This window comes from Pinus tabuliformis, chromosome X (genome assembly GCF_031772625.1).
Source record: "Pinus tabuliformis cultivar Carrire ecotype Pingquan chromosome X, CPIR1, whole genome shotgun sequence".
Lineage (NCBI taxonomy): Eukaryota > Viridiplantae > Streptophyta > Pinopsida > Pinales > Pinaceae > Pinus > Pinus tabuliformis.
In genome coordinates, this window is record NC_142308.1 from 723,185,374 (window position 1) to 723,196,735 (window position 11,362).

Below are 11,362 nucleotides of genomic sequence, written 5' to 3' on the forward strand. Positions count from 1 at the left end.
GACAACGTGCTCATTCCTACACCACACAGCCACAAGACCGAAGATAATCCCATACACGGATATGGTCAAGTGGATAATTGACATGGTGGACATCTCGGACAGAGAATTCAAGAATCACAGGCAAGAGGTTATGGGATCTTTTTCAACAGACAGCCTATGGCTAATGTACCATTTACCAGAGCCACAAAAGCTCTACAATAAACAGTTCCTCAAGCAATTTTCTAAGGAGAATGAAGACCCGATAGATGTCACGTAGGCCTTGATAGCAAGTGAAGGAAAGATAAAATAGGATAAGACGGGTATGTATCCTACGACATCTATCTCTCCCCCTTATAGTTTCGTAGCAGCCATGCTATGTAGATTGTTCGGTAAACCCGATAGCACCAAATTTTCACCGAAATGACTTCCATTAATAGATGCAGCTGTGAATGCAACAATACTGAATTGAGCTCAAATTTTGTCTGATAATTTTGCAAAATCCATTATGGAATATAGGAGAAAAAGAAGCCCCTCTCTAAGCGTTTATCCCCCACTTTTTATGAGTGCTTTTGTAATGGACGCAATTTGTTTTAGTTCTAAATTTCCCATTATGGGATGGAAGTGGACCATGCAAGACTCACTTCCTATCCATGTGTACCATAATATTTTGTGGGAATCTCAGTTCAACCCCCAATTTAATTAGATTTTTCAAGTATTTATGCTACCCATCCATAAACAAGTCTACAACACAACCACCCCTAGGATTTCAAAAGAAGTTGAAGTGGATATCTTACATGTAGCCAGATGGTTTGGGGAGGAAGTATTTGGGAGCATTGCTTCACCGCCTGTTCTCCCATACTATGTCTTCGACAAATTAGTGGACAGGTAGATAGCCTACCAAATGGCAGGGGAAGGTGGGTTGAGCAGAGGATTGAAAGAGCAGAAGAAGGCCATTTGGCCTACATTTCCATTGCAATGTGGTGCATTTGCGCTACATGATTTTGGACATGCATGCAAAGAAGCAGAGATCATGAAGTCTTTGAAATTAGCTACAATCCCGGGAAGGTAGTATGACCCAAATGGCACTACTAAGGACTTCACTACTATGGTGAAAGTAAAACCATTCACCCATGAGGAGGACGCCTTCGATGACCTCTTCCTACAAAAATAAACATTTTCAGAAGTGACACACATGGCATCACTACTTTTTACCCCAGATGATGTTAAATCTTTCCATGTATACAGAAAAAGGAGATTATTGAAGGTCCCATTGGACCTACTTCAGATTGAACCAATAAGGGAGCTAACTCCCAGTGTAAACTTGGAGGACAACTCCAATGAGAATTCCGAAGAAGAAACCCAGCAGAGATTCACTCATGAGTCAGAGCACTAGTCTCAAAATGGGGGAGGAAATAAAAATAAAGAGTTCAAAAGGGACACATTAGGGACTACAGAGGAAACAGTCAAACAAATCGCGACAAAGAAACAGGCAGAAGTTCACGCTACATCCGCTCTGTCAGCAAAAACCCCAACTATTGATTTGGAAAAGGAATGGGAAAATAACAAGAAGCTTCATCTATATGAACAAACATCTAAGATACAAAATCCTAAGAAAATACACACAACTAAACTCAAGAAACAATAGTAGAAAAAACTGTAGGCACTCAGGATGTTGAGTTCATTCCTGCCACCCCCACTTCGGAAATTATTTTTAGAATTGAGGAAATTCCTCCACTAGATGTATTTTATATTCCTACCCACAAAGTTGTCGTCAAGAGAGAGAGGAAGAAAATAAATTTAGACATTGCAGTTGTTACGACTCCTAACAATGAACCAATGGACATTGTATGGAAGGACTTTCCCATGGATCCATCTGAAAATCTCACAAAATTGTTGCAATTCGCAGGAGCCTATACTATGACAACTATCGACAAAGTGATAAAGTTAGAAATGCTACTTAAAGAAAAGGAACAAAGAATTCTGATATTGGAACAACAATTATCTTAGGATAAATCTAATCAACAAGCAGAATTATAGGTAGCCCTACTCCAATAGGAATTTAAACAGATGTGAATACAACATCAGTGCAACTTAGCAAAAAGAGATGCGCTAATATAAGCTATGACAGATAAGTATAAAGACGATTTGCAAATCAATGAGTTCATAAAGGAAGAACTCAGTGTTAACTCCCAACTGATGCAACAGAAGGAAGTTATTTTCTAGAAAATCTCGCAAATAAGTCCTTATTGTGAGATTAGTGATAAGCTAACAAGACAAGTTGTCGACATGAGACTTGAGTGTGACGAAATACATAAAAAGATTTTTGACTTTATTTTTGATTTGGGGTAGCATCAAAAGCGCTCTAGCCATGAAATTTGGTGGAGAGGTTGGGGCACATGAGATCTATAATACCCACAAAGGGTTTGGGAAGATTCTAAACAGATGAGGAGATATTAAAATAATTAATATTTTTAATGGAGTCCCTAAGTCGAAACTTAGGGAAAATAAAATACTAATATGTATTAATATGAATCTGTGTTAGAGTGGTCCAAAAGACATGGATCAAGCCAGATCTAATCTTAGCCGTTTATTAGGGACTTAATCTCGGTCGTCGAGATGTCAACAAGAAAAGTATAAGAGGAGGCTTGAGGGTCACTTGGAGGACACACCAGATGATCAATCATTCTATTCTCTAGAGTGGGGTTTGCTAAGAGAGATAGAATCAGTGATCGAGAGAGTAGCTGAGGGGAATTGAGTACAGAGAAATAGAGAAGGCATAGATTATGTTGGGAGAGCAGTGCAACAGCCAAGGAGGGTGACGTAGAGCCAACAAGGGCTCACGTAGGGCCATGCAGAGGCAATCAAGTGCTGCGAAGAGCACTAGAGGGGCCAGCGTAGCTGACGCAGGGCCCCTTGGGGCCGACACAGCCCAAAAAAAGGATAACACAGGGTCAACATGAGATAGAGAGGCATTGAAGCAGTCCAGTTTGGGTAGACGCTCGGGTTGTAGAGAAGTTTTGTGCTCAGGAGCTGCTGGAAGGATTTTCCGTGGTTTTAGCTAGGAGATTTCTCTCAAATTGTGAGGTATAGCTGCTAAGGAAATTATCTGTTGGGTAGGCCAGTTTCGGCACCTAGATTGTACTCTAATATTTCTTAATAAGATAACCCTCAGACAGCTACACCAGTTTTCCCGCATTCGGTTTTTTCAGGGACATTGGTCCAAAAATAATGGTGACATGTGGTGTGTTTGTTCTTGTTTCTTCTAGTTGTTGATCTATAATATGGTGAGCATGCACTATGTGTTTATTTTCAGTATTTACTTTGTAAATAACTTGTTAAAGAAAAATAACAAGTAGGTAGGAATATATAAGAAGAAGTGCATAAAGGGTTTCTAAACTAAGTAAACTTAGAAACTTCAACATGGTATCAGAGCGTGATTGTAGATCACAGGTGGACTAAAATACACCAGTCGAGCGGAGAAATAGGAGCAGAAAATAGCTATCCCAAGGTGACAGAAGTTGTTTCTAACAACACAGAGGCCAAGGAAGTGTGACGTAGAGCCAGCCAGAGACATGCAGAAGAAGCTGGGAACTATGCAGAGTCTCAGAGAGGCCAGCATTGCTGATGTAGAGGGACAGAGGGCTAACGCAGGGCATCCCAGGGCTGGTGCAGACCCATCCGGGGTGACACAAAGCCAGCGTGAGGCGGAGAGGGGCTGATACAGTTCACAGAGAGGTATTTGTTGGAGCCTAGAAGGCTATAGAAATATTGCAGAGTGGAGTTGGTGAGGTACTATAGTGAGAAGAGTACCTGATAGTGCAGGGCCAGAGGAGTTGTTACCGAGGGTTTCTAGCTAAGGAACCTAGATCAGTAGTGCAGTTGCACAAGACGATTAGAGTATGGGGCATCTTGACAAGCAGCACAAGGATTTCCAGGAGGGAAATTAGGACCCAGAGGGAGTCCATAAGAGAACTTCCACACGGGAAGTAGAGACTCAGAGGAGTCAAACAGAGAAATTCCAGGAGGGAAGTAGAGGAGCGTCATGGCATTACACGGGGTAAGAGACTAGGATAGACTGGACGGAGAATCGAACATCGCAGTATTGAAGGCCAGAATCTTATCAGTGCTTGACAGGAATCGTGTCAAGAACTTCGCCTTAAAGGTTATAGCTATCCCAGTCGACCCCAATGATAACAACAATTACGAAGAGGTGATGGCAAGGGCCAACTACATTATCCTTGATGAGGTCAAGGATCATGTGGTACCACATATAGCCGAGAAGGAAACAACAATTGAGATGTGGGAGGCTCTCAAGAACCTGTACCAGCATACTTATGTTTAGAGAAGAATGCTTCTTGAGAACCAGATGAGGTCGTATTATATGGAGAAGGGTCAATCGATTGACACCTTCCTTGGAGGACTGAATGAGATCTGACACTAGTTGACAGCTATAGGAGCGACACCGGATCGGGAGCTTATGGTGAGGAAAACCCTAAATGTTGTCTTAGAAGATTGGGAAGTGTTTGTCCAGAGTATCCTGGGAAAAGGGACTTTCCTACCTTGGGACGAGATGTGGGCAGCTCTTCGCTAGGAAGAGATCAGACGATAGTCGAAGACAAGTAGCAGCAACAAAGGGATCAAGATCAAGGAGGAGGAGGAGGATTTGGCCCTAGCACATGAGGAAAAGAAGGAGAAGCGGAAGAAGAAATATCTCTCCAAGATCAAGTGCTTCCATTGTGGGGAGATGGGTCATTATGTGACGCAGTCCCCAAGGAAGAAGAGTAAGGGAGAGTCTTCCAAGACTAAGGCAGTTCCAACATGGGCAGAGAAAGAAGTTTTGACAGACGATGACTGTTCCATGAGTGCACACATGCCACTTGAGTGAAAGTGGGGAGACATCGAGCTGTAGTCAGGAGGACTACAGGCGATGAGGGGCAGAGTCCTCGAAGTACCCAACCTCTTGGATTAAATCTTGCTACGAGATCCTCGACGAGGAGTAGCAGGACTGGCTGGGTGGGTAGAGACGGATGCGGATGAAGCGACAGAGAGAGATACAGTGCACGAGTCCCAAGACATTGCAAGGCTAGAAGGTTGCAATAGTGCGAGAGGCATAGGAGTGTTGAACTAGTGCAAGATGGAACAGAGAGGTGTGCAATGGTGCAATATGCAGGGAGTTGTTGCAGTAGTGAAAAGGTCATAGAGGGAGCACTTGTCAGTGGCAGAGGGAGCTTCAGCATCAGTGGGAATTTCTAGTCCAATAGGGAGGTTAGTTGGGAGATCAGTTACTTACTTTCTAGTAACTGAGTTGCAGTGCAGCAGTAGGCAGCACAATGCAACATGATGAGAGGAAGTGCAGTGCGGATGCAGTGCTGGGAGAAAGGACCAACAACAACACAGATGCAGAGGGAGATATCATACAGATGCAACAGTGGCAATGGAAAAAGCATGGGAAGTAGTACAGGAGGCAACAATATAGATAATGTTGGGAAGGAAGGCCTGACATCAGCACAGGTACCAATGCAGGATGATCAGAGTAATACTCAGTGAGGAGTATTGCTAGAGCACAATCCTCACTAAGAGGGAGTGTTGATTTGGGGTAGCATCGTATGTGATCTAGCCACGAAATTTGGTGGAGAGGTTTGGGCACATGATATCTCCAATACGCAAAAATGGTTTGGGAATATTCTAAATAGATTAGGAGATATTAAAATAATTAATATTTTTAATGGAGTCCCTAAGTCTAAACTTAGGGAAAATAAAATATTAATGTGCATTAATATGAATTTGTGTTAGAGTGGTCCAAATGACATGGATAAAGCCAGATCTAATCTTAGCCATTGATTAGGGACTTAATCTCGGTCGTTGAGATGTCAATAGGAAAAGTATAAGAGGAGGCTTGAGGGTCACTTGAAGGACACACTAGATGACCAGTCATTCTATTCTCTAGAGCGGGGTTTGCTAAGAGAGATAGAATCAGTGATTAGGAGAACAACTAAGGGGCATTGAGTATAGAGAAATAGAGAAGGCAGAGATTATGCTAGGAGAGCAATGCATCAGCCAAGGAGGGTGACGCAAAGCCAAAAAGGGCTCACGCAGGGCCACGCAAACACAACCAAGTGTTGTGAAGAGCACCATAGGGGCCAACACAGCTGACATAGAGGCTCCCAGAGCTGACACAAGGCCTCTTGGGGCTGATTCAGGATAAAAAAATGCTAACATAGGGCCAGCGTGAGATAGAGAGGGGCTGACACAGTCCAGTTTATGCAGACGCTGGGGTTATAGAGCAGTTTTGTGCTGAGGAGCTACTGAAATGATTTTTTGGGGTTTTAGCCAAGGCATTTCTCTGAAACTGTGAGGTATAGCTGCTAAGGAAATTATCTGTTGGGTAGGCCAGCTTTGGCACCCAGATTGTACTCTAATATTGATTAATAAGAAAACCCTCAAATAGCTGCATCGGTTTTCCCACATTGGGTTTTTCCGAGGACATTGGTCCAAAAATAATGGTGGCATGTGGTGTGTTTGTTCTTGTTTCTTTTAGTTGATGATCTGTAATATGTTGAGCATGAATTGGTGGTTATTTTCAATATTTACTTTGTAAATAACTTGTTAAATAAAAATAACAAGTAGGTAGGAATAAATCAGAAGAAGTGCATGAAGGGTTTCTAAACTAACTTAGAAATTTCAACATTTATCACCTGGAAAGAATCAAAATATGGGAGAAAGGCTGATCTTCCAAAGCTGGAGGAATCGAATAAAGACATCTTGTTCACAGATTGGGATTCTCGACTCAAGAAAGTGGAAAGGGCAACAACGATCACAATAGCAGTAGCAAACAACATAATAGAAGCCATCAATGAAAATCTGCATGGCGCCAACCTAGTTACAAAATGCATACCAGAATTTCTTCCAAATGTCAAACAGTTAGAACAATAGTGGAGGCAGGCAATGAAGGTAAAGGAGGAGGCAATTAGACAGATGAGAAAGCTAAATTGGGAAGTGTACTAGCAGTTCTTAGTAAAACCATACAACTAGTGGATGACCTTGAGATTCTTAACAACCTCCACACAAAAAATGGTTCCAGCGCTAACAGACACTATATTTGCTCGGCAGTTAAAATATGCGATCGAGTAATTGACACAGCTCAAGCCTATGACAGATATTTTCGATCTCAAAGATCAAATGCAAAGGAGTTAGTCACTTAGTTTATTTTATTTTAGTTTTATTTTCGCATGATCTGAGGAAGGTTGTTTATACCTCCTCAACTATTTTTGTAAAAATCTATTTTAGGACCTATAGTTTAGTATTTAAACCCCTATTATGCATTTAGAGAGGGGTCCAGAATTTTATCAGAAACATTCTTCGAAACATTGCACTTCTGTAGTTTTGAGGAAGTTTTGATGGAATGAATGGAACATGATCTATTTTCTTTCAAATATCTAGCATGCTCTATTGAAATTCACTTTTGTACTCTTAGAATGTGTTGGATTGATTGAGAATGGATTAATATTGCTGAGACACATGAGCAAGACTCGTCATATATGGTAATTTTATATTATGATCTTGTTTTATTTATGTATTAGGCAATACTTTTCTTTAAGTTGTTTTATGTGTGAAAGTATGAATTACAGTTTAACATTATTGCACTTTTGTTTGATGTTGGCTTTGACTTTATTCTCAATACATGAATGATTTTATATGTGATATATCTTTCACAATCATTTTTGCTAACTGTTTATCCAAAATGATCACTGTTAAATGATTTCGCTTATTGAAATTGAATGATCTTTATTACCAATTTTTGTAGGACATCATTGTATATCGCCTATTGTATTTAATTCCCGGGTATATTTATATTTAAATAGTCTTTAAACTAGGATATATGTATGTGTTTAGTAGTTTAGAATAGATTACACTTAGCTTAATCATTCCCCCGTTACATCATATATCACCCCACCAACACTATCAAAATCTCTTCTAGGAAACTGGTCACATTTTCCCCAATTGGAGACACTACACCAAACAGAAAAGGAGCTGCTAACCAAGGTCTGGACGGGGTGGTTTTCCCCCATGTTGTAGCAACGATTTTCGAGGCTTCAATAGGTCTATATCTCTCTTGAATCTTGGAGGGAACAAGATTATGTTCATGAGTTGTAATATCAACCTTGATTATATGAGGCTCACAAGACTGGTCATGGACATCATATGGCTCGGATGAAAGGTCTTAGTTAAGATTAACAATGCAAGAAGAAGGCTTATCTACAATTTTTAAAGAAGGATATACAATTTCATATCTATGTTCTTTATTTAAATGTAGAAAACAATGGAATATTATTTTGATATGTTATGGAAAGGACAAGAAGTGATTGAGAAAAACTAATATTACATCATGGCGAAAACTCGAGCTTTGTTACCTGGTTTTCCTGGAGTGTCCTTTCATGTCTCTGTCAATAAGGCTTGTTATCCAATGGAGTCATTGAATTTGATTTGAATATTGATTGGAGTCTCTAGGTGAATGATGAAAAACCTAATTATGTATGATCATTATTCACCATCAATGATCATATCTGGACCTTTTTCGTTTCTCCTAGGGAATAAATCACCTTTGTTCCCCAACAATGGTACAAAAGTGTTATCACTTGCAATTTTCCTAGCTGTGAAGGAAATTTCGAGGTAACACTGAACCAATATTGGATATTGGAAGATGGCCCTTCCAATTTAGAGAGGGATTTCTCTATTACTCAACTATCAAGTGTCGCTTCAACAACTGGTCATGTAATCAACACAGTAGCCAGATATTTGGTAGGAAAAGGGTTTTATAGAGTGGTTAGATAGAGAAAAATTCCATTGGGCACAGAGTTAGAAAATGGGAGTATAAATTAGAGGTTTTACAAGATCCTAGTTATGAACACTAAACACACCATGGCAAGACAACCAATATTTTCTTATACAATTAAGTCATCAAAGGTATGGTGGTGGAACTAAAAAAAAAAACCATCAAAACAAAGCAACAAATGATGAATTCTATTATGCTTTTAGAGAGAAAATATTTGAATGTAATGAAGGATAGATCATCTAATGAATTCTAAAATCATATGGTTTCATTCAACTATGAATAAATAACAATAGTTAAAAATACAATAGGAAAACTTGCACTAGGAAACGGATTGGAAAATGTGTCACATGAATCTTTGGGTAAAATGACCAAGTATGTTTTCCTTGGAGACTCTAATCTATATTAAAATTATATCCTATACATACAAAGGGTTTTTTCCTCTCAAATTGTGAACCTCTGTTACATTACAAAACCTTGAATATATAGGCAAATATTGTTAACAAACTATAACTAATTCCTAGTACACAAAATTAATTAATATTTCTACAAATAACCCAAATCTGGAACAAGTTGCAAGGTGTTTCGAAAATGACGATTTTTGTGTCAAAATGATTTGGATTTAGAATGATCTTCTACTTGATGTATGGATCTACACATCCGAGTTCCCAATTTCCTATTGAAAATCTTGCCAACTTGAAGTTTGAAGGGATTTGTGCCTTGAGATCAGGGATATAAAGATATGTTCTGCCACTTGTCTTTGACTGATCCAAACCTTCCACTAATTTTGTGCTTAGATGAGCTCAAATTGGATGAATTTTAAAACGAAAGATGATTTGTTCCTATTGATATTGTGCCATGAAATCTGCAATTTCTCCATGAAACTTCATGTTCTTTAATTGATACTTTGACTACTAGTTTATCTGTTTGAGGATGTGGATTTGATCCTCTTGAAATCTAGAAGTATTTGCTTAAAAAATGTAAATATGCTCTAATCATACAAGATTTTGACACTTGGTAATTTTGACATTAACATTTGATAGCACAAACCACCATTTTTATTTTTGCATTGGGGAAGATAATCCTACATTGCTAGAATGAGCACAAATTTCAATGTGTATATACACCAATGGTTCAAACCTTAGTTGACGCGTAGTGCACCCTTTGGGACCCTTCTCCCATGGCTTGGTTCTTGTAATGTTGGGCTCTGGCTTGGTGGGTTTAGTCTATGAAATAGACTTGGATATTATGCTTTGATCCCAATAAATTATTAAAAAAATTATAAAAAGTCTACATATTAACCTTAATAGTTTTGGGAGCATACAAATCCTTTAAAATCCAAACTAAATACCATAAAATTTTAACTTTTGGCCAAAAGAGATTGAATATTTTGATCCAATGAAAAATGCAATGTGTCTCAAGAGCTTATTGACCCTTCGAAACCATATTTTTGCCAAAATTTGTTACATTTTTTCTAGAAAGATTTGAAATTCCGATTGACTAGTTAAAAGACACTTAATTTGGTATCACTCATTATGACATGGTATACACCGTTCACTATCTTTTAATTTATATCATAATGATTAACATTGTCAAATTAAAAACAATTCTTGTTTAAAATGGGAAAATCAATGTTTTTTTAGGACCCCAAATTGAAATTTCAAACTTAGGAGAGCTAATTTCCAAGGAATCTTGTATGTGCTAATACATTCATCCACTCTAGAATCAAAATTTCCTAAATTTTCTTCATTTATTTTGATGAAACATTTATTGTCTAAGAATTCAAAATGTTTGATAGAAGTAGGTCTAAATTTCAATAGTTCATAGGAATCATGGTGTTGTTTATGGTATTTTAAGTTCTATTTATGATGTATACTGGTATCTTAACTACTTCTCCCCAAAATGTTTTTATAATATTTGTTTCAAAAAGTATATTCCTTGCCATTTCTTGAATAATTATGTTCTTTCTTTCAACAATCCCATTCTATTATTGAGTTCTTTCGATTTAAAAATTCCTTTTAATTACATGTTTTTCATAAAATTCAATGAATTAATCATAAGTAAATTCTCCTCCTTTGTCTAATCTCAAACATTTAATCTTTAGATAAGTTTCATTCTCAATTAGGGCTTTTAAATTTTTGAATTTCTCAAAGGTTTTTGATTTCTCCTTAAGAAAAGAAACCCTTGTCATTCTAGAATAATGATTAATGAGAAGCATAATGTATCTCTCATCTCTTAGGATTTGTGTTCTGGTAGGTCCACAAATTTGTGTATGAACAAGATCTGATGGCTTAGTTGATGAGTACTCATTTGGATTGAATTTGACTTTGGTTTGTTTTCCATGATTACAAGGCTTGCAAATTGGATCACTAGGATTAAATATCTTTTCATGTCTCTCACTACTTTCTCTTTCCTGAGTTTTTCTAGATGGTCAAAAATGATACGACCCATCCTTCTCATCCATAACCATCTTTCATCCACTTTCCAAATATCAAATTTTATTTGAATTCATCAAATACTTATGCATTACTTGAGTTCCTAACTACATTTTAA